The following is a 13,169-nucleotide window of genomic DNA, read 5'->3' as shown; positions in this document are numbered from 1 at the left end:
GCTCACTCTCGTTTCTGACAAGCTTCATCATTGCCTTAGAAACTTCCCTGCTGAAGAGCAGCTTCACCAGACAAAGTTTTGGGAGGATCCTTCCCTTGACAAGCTGCTCTGAATTCTTTGAGGTCTCAATTGTTTTAGCAGCTGAGCTGTCAGCAATTTCTGGCTTTAGGATTTTCTTGTGTGGGGTTATCACTCAGCATGTCAGGAGTTTCCTTGGAAAAACTTTTTTTTGCCAGTGCAATGTTTGTTTTATTTCATGCCATCATCTGACAATGCTGCTTGCTTACCTTTTCTAGTGAAAGGTTTGACAATCACTTATTTTTCTCTTTTTTTTCCCCCAGAACTGTTTGCAGGGTGTCTGGGAGCTCACAGCACAGCAAACAAACAAGAAGGTTCATGGTATTTCTTGTCATTCTTGCCTGACGCTGTCAGCTTTAGTGGAGAGGATTGGAAATTTGACTCAGCAGTTGGCAAGTAAATTATTCAGAAGCAGTTTTACAAATACTCATTTGTCAGTCACAGCAATAATACTCTGATTTTACACTCTGTAGCCATGTGGGTTTCAGTGAATCCACACTGGAGGTACACACGGGAGAACCAGGTTTAGTGAGTGGAAGAATGCATGAAATGGGGATTTTCATCATCCACTTGCCAAGAACTCAGCTGTCAACATAATTTATCTCTCTTCATCACTAGCCTAATGGTGCTGTGTCATCCCTGAAGAAAAGCACCACTCTTTTCCCAAGAATAGCTGCCTTCTATTTTGGATTGTGCTTGCTGCAGTTTTTTTTTCCGTTCTGAGTGCCTGGAGTGACTCAAAGCATGGAAGCAAACACATTTGTGTGTTACTTCAGACTTAAAACTAAATATCACAGAATCCCAGAATGCTTCGAGTTTGATAGGACCTAAAAGATCATCTCATTCCAATCCCTGCCATGACACCTTCATGGGCAGGGACACCTTCCACTATCCCAGGTTACTCCAAGCCCCATCCAACCTGGCCTTGGACACTTCCAGGGATGCAGGAGCAGCCTCTCTGGGCAGCCTGTGCCAGTGCTATATGTTCTAAATAAATTAGAATTAGGCATCCTTGTGAGTTAGGACTCTCAGGTTGGACACATAGATATAACACTTATCCTGGATGTGACCGTAGAGTTTGCTTTTGCAGTATTTCCATTGGTATATAAACTGCTTGCAGAAATCTTACCGCCAAGAAACTGATAATTAAACAAAAAACTTATTTATCTTCTGGTAGAAAGGAGAAACAAGGGCCTTGCACATCATGATTTTTCTTCTTGCGCTTCAGCCGTCTCAGTTTTGTGAGCCACTGGAGCCAGCAGCAGCACAAAGCTCCACGTGGTAAACAGTGGGTCTAGCAATTATGTTGATAAATAGAAATAAATTCAAGCACATAGACTGAATACTAAGCAGAAGTTCCTGTTCGCATTTCAGTCTCTGCATAAGACATTCAGAAGATGGGACCCTAAACTTTTAACAAGGACGTAGGAAATGAGATGTCAGTTCCTAAGACATCTTCTGGCTCAACAAATTACCATCATGGGCAGGACTGGGCTGAATAAAAGCCTTTATTTATAAAGTGCCTACAAATGATCTGGTTTCTCCACTCCCCCTTTGCAGTCAGTGGATGTCTGAGCATCACGGAGCAGCCCAGCTTCACTCCACAATGCCCTAAACTCAGTGTTTACAACCCATCTGAGGACTCACATCCCACCTTTGTCTGTTTCTTCCCTTGACTGTGAAAGAAGCTGAAAACAGTGAGTTCAGATGGGAATTGTAGATAACTGAAATTAGGTGACACGAATCCCGTCCAATCTTTAACAAGAGAAGAAAGCACCCTGCAGATGTTACAACTTGCCATACACTTTGCCACAGGATTATGACAGTTTACAGTGAGTGATGCTCTGGTCCCACACCCTTAAATCCTCACAGAGAAGCACCAGCTTTAGACATGAGAGCATTTGATTTCTGAAGCCCGTCTTGTTCACAGCAATTAATTAGTGCCACCTTTGGCAACACTTCCCTGTGATGAACATCTGGCTCCCAGAGTGTGAATCAAAGCTGTGTGTGCTGCCTTATTGTACATGAGAGCTCTTCCAGGGAGGAGAGCTGGAGGACCTGATAGTCACTCATGTTAATACTCCTCTAAATATTGCAACAATCAGCCTCAGCAGTTTCAAAGAGTCTGAAATGTTACAGAATAATGCTTCACTCAGGCAGTACCTAATTAAAACACATGCTGGCGGGCCTACTGTGGCTCAGCCAGGATTGCTTGTCTTATTTTCTCTGGCCCTGCTGACTATCAGTCAAAATCCCTTTCCACAGCAGTTCACTGCATCGGATTTCTTTAGCTCACAACTCCTTTTACACAGAAATAATGGCCTTGCTCACACTGCCTTAGATTAGGGTGGTTTAGCCTTTTCCAGGCTGCACATCCTGTGTCAGGATTGGAACCTCTCACCTGAAGGGTTGGATGAAGTGAACAGGGGATCCTCCATTGCCAGTAAAAACAATTTGGCTTTTTGGGCCCACAAAATTCATTTCTAGCTTTACCCCAGTGTTTCCATGGACACTGCAGAGAAGGTGGCAAAGTGGGTGGACTCAGCCTGTGGATTACCCAGGAAAACATCTCATAGAAGTGTGAAGACACTCCTCTAAAATTCCACCACTTATTCATCTTAGCAGAGCTGAAGCTACGCGAGCACTTAAGAGAAATTTCCTTCCAGCACTTTAAGGAAAAGATTTTTATGCTGGTTGCTTGCCGCTTTGCATTTCTAAACCATCTTTTCATCCATCTCCTCTCCTATTTTTCTAGTCCAGCCTGTACTGAGCTGCTGTGTCAGCACCCTTTGCATAGCAGCATTTTTGTGAGTTATGGTAGCAGGAAGGGGATGAATCATTTCATGTTTATTTATCAGAGAAATGGTAATAAAGAATTTCCTTTTGCTCAGAAATTGAGTTTTCTGGGTATTGCTTGTTTGTCAATAAATGCTGCTTTACATCCTGAGGCATGAAAAGGAAAGGAAGAGATTATTGCCAGTGCTAAGGCAATTTACCCTCTAATGAAAACAGAGGTAGAGAGATTAAGCTAAAGACACCTGCAGTTGAAATGCTTCAGGGTGTGTAATTTTTGTCTTGTGTTCTTTTTTTAGGTGGAAAGCAAGCCAGACACTCTCTTTCCAAATAAGTTGATGGGAGCAGTTGACTGAATCTTGAGTTTCTTCCCAGAAAAAAACCACAACAAAACAAGTTCTAGTCTGTAAAAGACTGAAATTTTATGTCTAAAATGGTTCAACTTCCTTTTGACTCCAAGAACAGGTACAGAAGGTGCTTGACAGACTTAACAAAGGCTTTGTTCAGTGTAATTTGAAATCTTTGAAAAAGCTGGGTAAAGCACATAAGGATGGGCAGAATAATATTCCCCAAATAACTGCAGCTGCCAATATTAGTGGCTGGATGGCAGACAGACTCCACAGACCCTTCTCTGCACCCACATGAAAAAATTTAGGATGCTGATGGGATGTAGAGATACAACTCATGCCCTGAGAATGGTGGCTCCTGCACACCAGCCTGGGAATCTCTGATAGGTGTGAGGATAAAATTCAACTGGACTGCAAAACCATATCATCCTTACCAGGGCTTGAATTAAAGTCTGGATATGTGTGCAGGTGCTCCACAAGAATTCCAAGTCTTTCAGTATTCCATAGAAGGTATAAATCTTGAAATTCCCCTCACAGAGGCAGAAAGAACCAGCAGTAATGAATGAAACCCACGTTGTCTCTTACCATGCTAGCACATCTCTTCTGATCCAAATTGAGAAGAACTCCAATGTATTCTACATTATTTAAGGAAAAGAGATTCAAAGAGTTCCTATCAGTGCCACAGGGAACTAATGTATGTGAAAACTAAGTTTGGGGATTTTCTGTACCTTGTTGGAAAAATCCCTGAGCCTGACTTGGAAGTCAGCCCTGCTTTGAGCAGCAATGAGACTCGACATCTCCAGAGGTTTCTTCCAACCCAGGTTTATCTGTGATTTTGTATTTCATTGCCATTTATTTTACATCTTTCCCGTGGGAAAAGTCTTTGTAGAAATCCTGATGGGCCAAAAAGTGAAGTGTGGTTGTCATCAGTAGATTGTGGTCCTTGTCAGGTCTTGTTCTATCTGTGTGATGTACACCAGGAGCCAGGTGTAACATAGATGGGCTTTATATCCTGCTGCCTCAAACACCTGGATTTGCTTCCCACACACCTCCCTCCCAAGGATGGTGTCAATCAAGTGGAGCCAGGGAAAGCAGAGTGAATTTTACCTGAGTAAAATCAGGGAGAAGACAAACAGAGCTCACAGAGCCACCGAGTGAAACACAGACAAAAATACTTGTACTGAAAGAAAGGAAGAGGCATTTATGGCACTGGAGCTGAGTGAGTCTCCACAGAGCACTGCCTGCTTTAGGGGATTCATCCCCTTTTCTGGCACGGGACCATCTCACTGCCTTCTAACTGACTTGTACAGCACAGAGGAAACAAAAACAACTGATCCCTTGATCCCTCTATCCAGAGGAATCATGTTCTCCTACTTCAAGCAGCAATCAGGATTAAAACAAACAGCAGGCTTTATCCTAGTGAGCCCAGAGGGGAAGTCCTTCACAGAGCAAGACTGTAGGGTACACAAGTAAAGCTTAAACCCAAGAGAAGGCAACCTTAAATACACCTGGCATCTGCCCCTTGTTAATCTGCCACTGCAGTGGTGAGTGCAGCAGAGGAGCCCTCCCAGCAGTGCCTCTCCCCTGTGGTGCTGGCTTCAAAAAGGGCTCATTTTTGACAGAATTTCTCCTCACTGATATCCAAGGGGACTCAGAGGAATATTTAGGAATGCCCGTTTCTCCTCCCTCTGTTCAAAATGACTTGGCCGTGCTGGGTTAGTGGTTGGACTCAATGTTTTTAGAGGTCTTCTCTAACCTAAATGATTCTAGGATTCTCATGATTCTATATCACATTTTCCAAAGATTTGGATACAGTACTCTGCATTCTCACTCTATGTCAGTCTTTCTGTGTAGGAAGCCCATTCATTGCCATCCTCCCCTCACCTCTCTCTTCCCATGAAACAAGACTTACACTATGGGGCTTTCCAGAACATGTAGTTCCCATAATCATCAGAAACTAACAAAGTAGCAGATATCTTGATTCTTGAATTCATAAAAAAAACCCAAAACATAAAATGAAGGAAAGACCACCTTGGTTTAATGTCAAGGGCACAAGAGCCAGGAATTCACATCTCACACATTCCACTGCTGACATGTTTTTTAAGCTAAGTCTCTCTTCTTTGTTTTCCCTACTTATAAAGTTGGAAAGAGCCAAAATGCTTCTGTTGTTACCATGAAATTCAGCATCAGTTTGCAAAGCAGGGAATGTGTGGTGTTTATATTCCCAAACAAAATTTTTGTGCTTGGATGGCAGGCAGGAAGCTCCCTTCCACTGTATGGTGGGTGCACCAGCTACTGAATTTATTGGAGGTGAACTAAAGGCAGCTCTGTGTGCCTCAGCTACACAATAATTGAATGCTGACAGCACAGGATGGTGGCTCCTCACTTCTGACCTAAGGATGACACTGTGACACAAAAAGAGCTCTGGGGACAACTTCTTGCTTTTCTCTCAGCCTGGGCAAGAGAAAGCTCCAGGGAAGTATAAGAATACTTTCCAGTGCCTAAAAAGGCTGTAAGAGAGCTGGAGAAGGACTTTTTACAAGGGAAAAGAATGATAGGACAAGGGGAAATGGCTTTAAACTGATGCAGGGTTGATTTAGATCACATATAAGAAGGAACTATTTTATGAGGGTGGTAAAACAGTGGCACAAATGATCCATGCCTGGAATTATTCAATGTCAGGTTGGACTGGGCACTGAGCAGCTTGATGTGGTTGAAGATATCCCTGCTTATTGCACGGGGGTTGTACCAGATGACCTTTAAAAAGTCACTTCCAACCCAAACTATTCTGTGATTCTTTTTCTTTCAACTTCACCGTTGAAGTTGCCATTTCCCGTTTTCTTACGGCTAATGTGTTACAATAACTACTGAGACAGGACCACTGGCATAAGGCCACCAGGATTAATTAATGTAACCAAGTAATCCAGTCTTAATGAGGTTTAAAAAGGAGCTTGACAGTAGTTCCAAAGCACTTTTTGGATGTATGGCTTGTCTGTGATTACTGAAGCATGCAAAGAATGTTATTAATAGCTCTGCAGTCAGGTGAATAGGTCTGGATTAATTTCATGTAGCAACAGGCAGTGGTGATTTAAGTTAGTGGAAACTTCAGTGACAAACATGCTGATAAACTTTCCAAGAGCCTGAGGAAACACAGCCATGGAAAATTGATCAGGATGAACATGTTGAGTAAATGTTTGTATCTCAGATTTGAGCACCTCTGCTCTGCTCACCTCAGCTGCACAACCCCCACAGGCAAACACACTCTCCCTGAAATCTGGAATTATGTACCTGGCTCCTTGGCTGGGAGAAATAAATGATTATGAAACCAAATTGTCTGCAATGAACAGAAAATGCAGATGTTGCTGACTCCCGGACAGGTCTGTGCGAGCACAGCAGTTTCACAGCTGAAGCAGTGACCCTCGGTAGTTTTATTTTACAACTCTTAGTTCTTCAATGGCAAGAAACAGGAAACAAATGTTCCCTGACCATCTTCTCCAAATCTTTCAGGCTCCAAGTCTTTCAGACCCCACGGTGTTCACAGTATAGTCAATTTTAAAGCCACAGAATACAACTGTGAAATGAAAATAGGGTAACCTAGGAAATAGCCCCTCGTTTTTGTACTTGCATGCCCTTTTGTAGTCCACTGGCTAACAGACTGTCCTGTCCTTCTCTGATAGTTCAAGGTCTAAGATCAATAATTCTGATTGTCTCAGAATTGAGGACATAATGACTCCCAGGTTCATGCATCTGAGTTAAAAGTTCAATGGCTAAAGACAGGTTGTCAGTCTGAGCAATAGCACAAACAGTCATTTTGTAGAGGACAAAAAAGCACATGAGTTTGGGGATTTTTTTAAAATAATGACAAAAATACAGACCTTTGTGTGGACATCATCTAAAGCAGAAGAGAGATAATGTGCTATTGCTGAAGCAAGCCAGCTTTGCTGGAATTATTCTGCTTTCATTGCCAGTGAGAATATGGTTTCAGACTTCTAAAATGCTCAAACTACTGAGCCAGATCTGGCCCTCACTGCATGCAAAAAAGGCAGGAATTCTCATCAGCCTCAGTGGGGAAGCTCTGCTTAAAAGCTGAGTCCCAGTCCTGCTCATTTGTTTTCAAGGAATAAATGCCTTTCTGTCAGTGTATTTTACACTGATAGTAAATTCAGCCTTCTCAGTGTCTGAGCTTAAATTTGGACACTTAAGCGATTACTGGGGGAATGCTCATTAAGAGTCAAGACATTGAGTCTCACATTAATGATTTTGTACAGCATCTGTGATCTCATGATGAAGAGGCACCAGGTCACCTGCTGCTTTAAGCCTTGTAATTTGTTTATGGATTCATTAAGGCAGAACACAAATGTAGCGATCAGTCTGCTCCCAACTGCCCCCCAGAATTATTATAACTCTTTTCAGCATCCCACAAGTTATGCCTTAACTTTTAGAACTGCAGATCATCTGAAAGAACCCATCAGAAACATTCCTATGGAATTTCCGATGAGGAAATGTCAACCTGTCAAAAGAAAATTGTATCATGGAAATATGTCAAGTTTGATAAAACACCGTGTTGAAAAATCAGAATAGAACACTTCCATAGAAATATTCTCCTGTCAGTCTTTCAGGAGCAGCAGGGTGTGATTTCCATTTTAAACCAGCTTTTATTTTTACTTTATTTCCCATGAAAAAAAAGAGAGCAGAAATCACAGAATCATAGATCATGGAATTTCAGAATGGTTTGGGTTGAAAGGGATCATAAAGATCATCCACGGGCAGGGACACCTTCCACTGTCCCAGGTTGTTCAGAGCCACATCCAGCCTGGCTCTGAACACTTCCCAGGATGAGACAATCATAATGAAACATTTTTAATGCCCCCAAAAAATAACATACAGTGCTATTGTTGATTTAATTTCATGGGGAATTTTGTTTCTCTAGTACCCACTGAAAATCGAGGGTTTTTTTCCCCCTGTCAAAATTTCAAATGAAAACAAAAATCTTTTCCCTCTCTGGTTTTAATTAAAACATGTGTTTCCCAAATCAGAAGTGGAATGGTTAAAGTGCCTGGTGGGAGGTGCTGAGGACTCAGTGTGTAGCTGTGGCAAGAGATCCTAATTTAAGAAAAGGGGAAGACGATTCAAATTCTCCTTCCCTGTTAAACTGGGGAGAACAGAAAAAAAGTGTATTTTTCACCATAATTAGGCGTTCCCAGAAAGAGAAAGGAAAATGTAGAAAACACAGAAATATTTAGAACTAATAAGGAAAATCAGAATAAGTATTGCAACAGCAGGGGCAAAATCATAGAAGAAAAATTTGTGAAGGGTTTTTAGATACAAAGACCTGTAAATACCAGCTGACCTTGAGATTCTGAGTGACTGCACAAAAATCTTCATGGACACAAACACCTTCACCTTAGCAGGTATGGGCTGCTACCAGGCTACTCCAGTGGAATAACCAGCATAAAATTAAGTTGATTTTAGCAATGAAGCAAGAGCACATGGTTAATCCTTGTGTAATTTGGCATATTTTACTTCTGAGATTGGTTTGTTTTACCCACAGGCCTGCCACTGTTGTCTCCTGGTGTGAGCCCTCCTTTCTGTGGGAAGCTCTGGATGACAGTCATGGAAACTCCTCGTGTCCCAGGCCACATCCCTCTCGATGGGAGCAGGGATGGGTCATATAGAAAGGCTAAGTGATGTGAGTGGAACATCCTACTAACACAACTATATTGTTTCCATGTCCAAAATTAGCTTAGTTGAGACTAGACAGAATATCTCAGCCTTGGCAGAACGTAGATATTTCCCAGGAGACAGATCCATAATCTATCTGCTGTCAGCTATCACAAAAATATGTTATTGCTTTCCATATAGGATCAAGAGCAACAGCAGTATTCCACAGATTCTCTGGCATTTCTCCTTCCCAGATTCAGAGTGTATTTAAGGCTACGCTGCTTTTTTGGCTCAGCTGTTTTGTTTTGTGGCAGCAAGAGAAAGTGTGGGAGAAATTCAAAATGGAAGAGATCTCCTCCAAGATTGAGGGGCTGGAATCTTTCAGTAAGAAATCCAGGGAATGGAGCTGTTGGAACTTCTTGAGCAGATTGTCCCATAGGAAGGGATCAGTGGCACACAGAGTTTATCCTGGGATTTTACATAGCCTGGCTTGGGAAACACTGAATTGACAGAGCCCTGGGAACACAAAGAGTCATGTCCTTTACCAGCTGCTGTCCAGGTGACTGAGAGAGTCATCATAGCACAGCCTGAAGGAGATAAATGCATGCATTCCTGAGGTTTAGCAGGAGAAAAAGATGGCAATCATCAGAAAGGATGAAGTGCACAATAAAACAAATCTCGATTTTCTGAGACTTAGAAGTCAAGCTATTCATGAAGGCTTCATGCCACCTTCCTAGATAATGCCTGTTATGCTTTTCAGGGAGACAAATCCTAGCTTGACTTTGGTTCTAGCATTTCAGCAGCATCAGGTTGGATTTCACTGACCTCAGCTTGCTTCCTGCCCTGCAGGCAAGAGCAGACAGATCTTAAAAGATCCTAAGACGGGATTGTCTAACTCAGTTACTCTCTTCTGTGAAAGCAGTGTATCCCTCCTGTGGAAATTAAGTAGTAATGAATAACTGGTATTCCAGTTTTCAACTGTGCCCTGCTTCTACCTGGGATGAAAGATTTTCTCTGAAGCAGGGCTTTATTTCAGTCTGTGAATCAAGGCAGACCCAGGAAAACATGGATGTTGGATCTGATGTGAGATAATTCTGATGAGCTGCTGGTGTTTGAGCTTGTCTCTGTTCCCTTTATAACCGGGGGATAGAAACAGACTCCTGAGGGCACTGAGGGGTTTTACCAACCACTCCTGGGGACACCACCTGCATTTGTGTCCAGTCCTGGTCCTCCAGCCTCAGCCTGAGTTATGCTGTAGGAATATCTGCCTTTTGCCAGTCACAGCTGTGTTTGGACATGGTCACCACTGATCTGGACTCAGACACCTCCCAGCTTGACCTGGAACCTACCTTGTCACCATGGGCCAGCATGGCAGGGACAGGACTATCCAGACCTGATCCAGCCTTGACTTCCTGCCTTCACCTTGGACTTGCCTCATTGCCTGGACTTCCCTGAGGATTTGGACTTCTGGGTGAACCTCAGTGCCTGGGCTGGCCTCCCTTAGTGGGGCTGCAGGGCAGGATCATGGCCCAGGAGGTCCTGGTGCTGCTGTCTGGTTTATCACTCTCAGCTCCTGGCTCCCTGTGCCTTGGGAAGCAGCTGCTCCCTGCTGTGGGCATTTTATAGCTGTCTGCTACAACCTGCAACTGCACCAGGGGAGGAAAATCACAAAAACTGCCAAAGCCCCCCCCAAAATGGGGAGCAATTTTTCATTACTTGGGATCTGGCTTAAACAGCAGCTCATAGCTCCAGATCCCTGAGGCGACCAATCCCACCAGCCAAAACCTCCTCTGTGGGGAGAGAGAGACCTTTATAATGAAGGAAATAAAAATTATCTGGTGCTACTGGGTAGAAGTGATGACAAAATTGTGGAACAGTCTGGAGAAGAGCGTATATTCAATGACTGATTAGAACCTCCCCTGTGAAGCACTTTTACAAATCTAACTGATAAACTTCTGATGTCTAAGCCAAGCATTACTCTGCCAGTAGGTTAAAATAGAAGTTAAATACAGAGCTATTATTAACAGGTATTTTTTCCCCTCTCTTTCTTCAGCCAGGAGACATTACCTGAATGAACTCAGGCTGATCACGTTTGGATATCCTTATACAGGCAGCAAATGCAAGAAGTCAATTTGAGAGGGGACCATAATTCCATTATCCCAAGAAACAGCTGTTAAATTCTGTTACAAGATGAATGAAACTGGAATTTCTTGGCACTAACAGGAAGAAGAGATTATGGTCTCTAATTGTTTTTTTTTTTTCCTTTAAAGGCCGAGCTGATGATAAGGCTGAAGAATATTTGCCAAATCAGCCTGAACCATGGCAGCAAGTAGTATTTTCCAGATTAAATCCCAAAGCATTTAAAGTCTGCTTTGGTCAAAAAATCCATTTACATCAGCCTTCTGAAAGCAGTGCACCTGAGGAGTTTTTAGGTGATATTTTAAAAATGTGAAGTGGCAGAAACAAGCAGTAAGAGGGTTTACCTGTGTTGGTTGTTTTTTCCCACCTCAGTTGATTTAGGGATCTGGTTTGTTGAGTTGTAACAGCTCCATGAGGGTGCAACTGAACTGATATGAGGAAGGAAGTGAAAAGTGAGGGAGCATGACCCATCTTTGCTGCTGCAGAAAATGCCATGTGGAACCAGGACTTCTGTCACACCTCTGAAATACAGATCACAGTGAGGGTTACTGAGGACCCTGCAGGTAATGAAACAACTGAAAAGAAAAGAAAAGAAAAGAAAAGAAAAGAAAAGAAAAGAAAAGAAAAGAAAAGAAAAGAAAAGAAAAGAAAGAAAAAGAAAAGGTAGATTGGGTTTTTAACTCCTTCTTCCATTGTGCACCATAAATCAGGCTTTGCATTCATTGCTACAGAACCTTTAAAAGGCTTTTAAAAAGACTTTAAAAATAACAAGCAAATAAAAAACCAAACCAACCCCAAAAAACCTACTCCACTGCCAAGTCTCATTCATTAGGTTAAGCTAATCTGGACTGTAATTATTAAGATCTAATGAAAAGTTATCCAGGAACTGTTATTATTATTTTTATAGTATTGGGCACAGCAAGCTAAACCAGCCCTGTGCTTTAACACTCTTTGTTTCTTGGGCAGTTTCTGTAAGTACCCAGATCAGAAGTGATTTTTATAATGATCTTGCCAATACAAAATTTTTAGGAATCATGAAAAGTCTTCCAAAAGGCAGGGTTTGAAGATGCTTATTTACAAATTTCTCCATGTATTTATAGGGATTTTCTGGTTTTCTTGCACCAAGTGTTCAGGACTCTCTCCACAACCAGTCAGGGCAAAATAAAGAGTAAAACTGGAGGGCTCTGTTTTCTTCTCTAAGTTTCTTTCCAGTGGTCTTGTTACAGAATCTGGAGAAACAAGTGAAGTGTGAACTAGTAGGGTTCTCACAGTGAAGGGTGTGAGTTGACAGCACTGAATTGTGGTGTGGCATGAAATTAATCCTCTTCCATGGTGGTGGGTAGCACAGAGTTATCAGAGAATTTCTGTAATAAATCATGAGTCACTGATGGCTTTGTACAGTGTGACAGCAAGGGAGAAGCAGAAAGCTTATTTGATCAGGTTTTCAGGGTTTGTAATGGAAATATAACAGCCAGAAAAATTTGAGGAGATTTAGGATTTAGGGATTGTTTTGGTTTTTTTTTCATCCAGGATATTCATGCCTTGACTTGATGCTGCTCTTCTTTCCAGCCTGGTGTCCTGTGCCCACTGTCTCTCCATTTTCAAAAAAATAATTAATATAATCTTTCTCCTTGCCCAGCTAACAGAACACCCATTCACACTTCCTGTTTAAGACTGCAGCACTAAGTCATCTGTTTCATAAGACAGCTCTCCTTTAAAAATAGCAGTGTGTGTTTGGGAACACTGCCTGCCCGTCCCTGCCATAGGATACTCCCTCACCATTGCGTTTCCCATTGTGTCAGCACGAGGCTTTTTGACCCTGAAGGTGGAGCCAAACTTTCAAATTCTTCCTTGAAATCCCAGCAGCTGCAGGACCCTCATGGTGAGTGCTTTAGTCGATTTATTTTTAGAAAGGCAGCTTTAAACAGTCTAAATCTGTCTTCCTTTGCCCAGGAGCAGCTCGAGGTAAATTCTGAGAAGTGAAGGAAGCTGAAGATACTAAACCAGTGTGTGCGACAGCAGAGCCAGGCATCACAGCTCCTTCCCAGCTCGAGTCAGAGCTCCATTTTGCTTTTCCTGCTGATTTTATGCCGAGGATGCCGTCACTGTGGTGACGGTGGCACAAAATAAAATTAGGCAGAAAAGTTACAC

Source organism: Coloeus monedula (assembly GCF_965178545.1).
Source record: "Coloeus monedula genome assembly, chromosome: 1".
Taxonomy (NCBI): domain Eukaryota; kingdom Metazoa; phylum Chordata; class Aves; order Passeriformes; family Corvidae; genus Coloeus; species Coloeus monedula.
The sequence above is the reverse complement of the archived record's forward strand: the minus strand, read 5'-3'. Positions refer to the sequence as shown.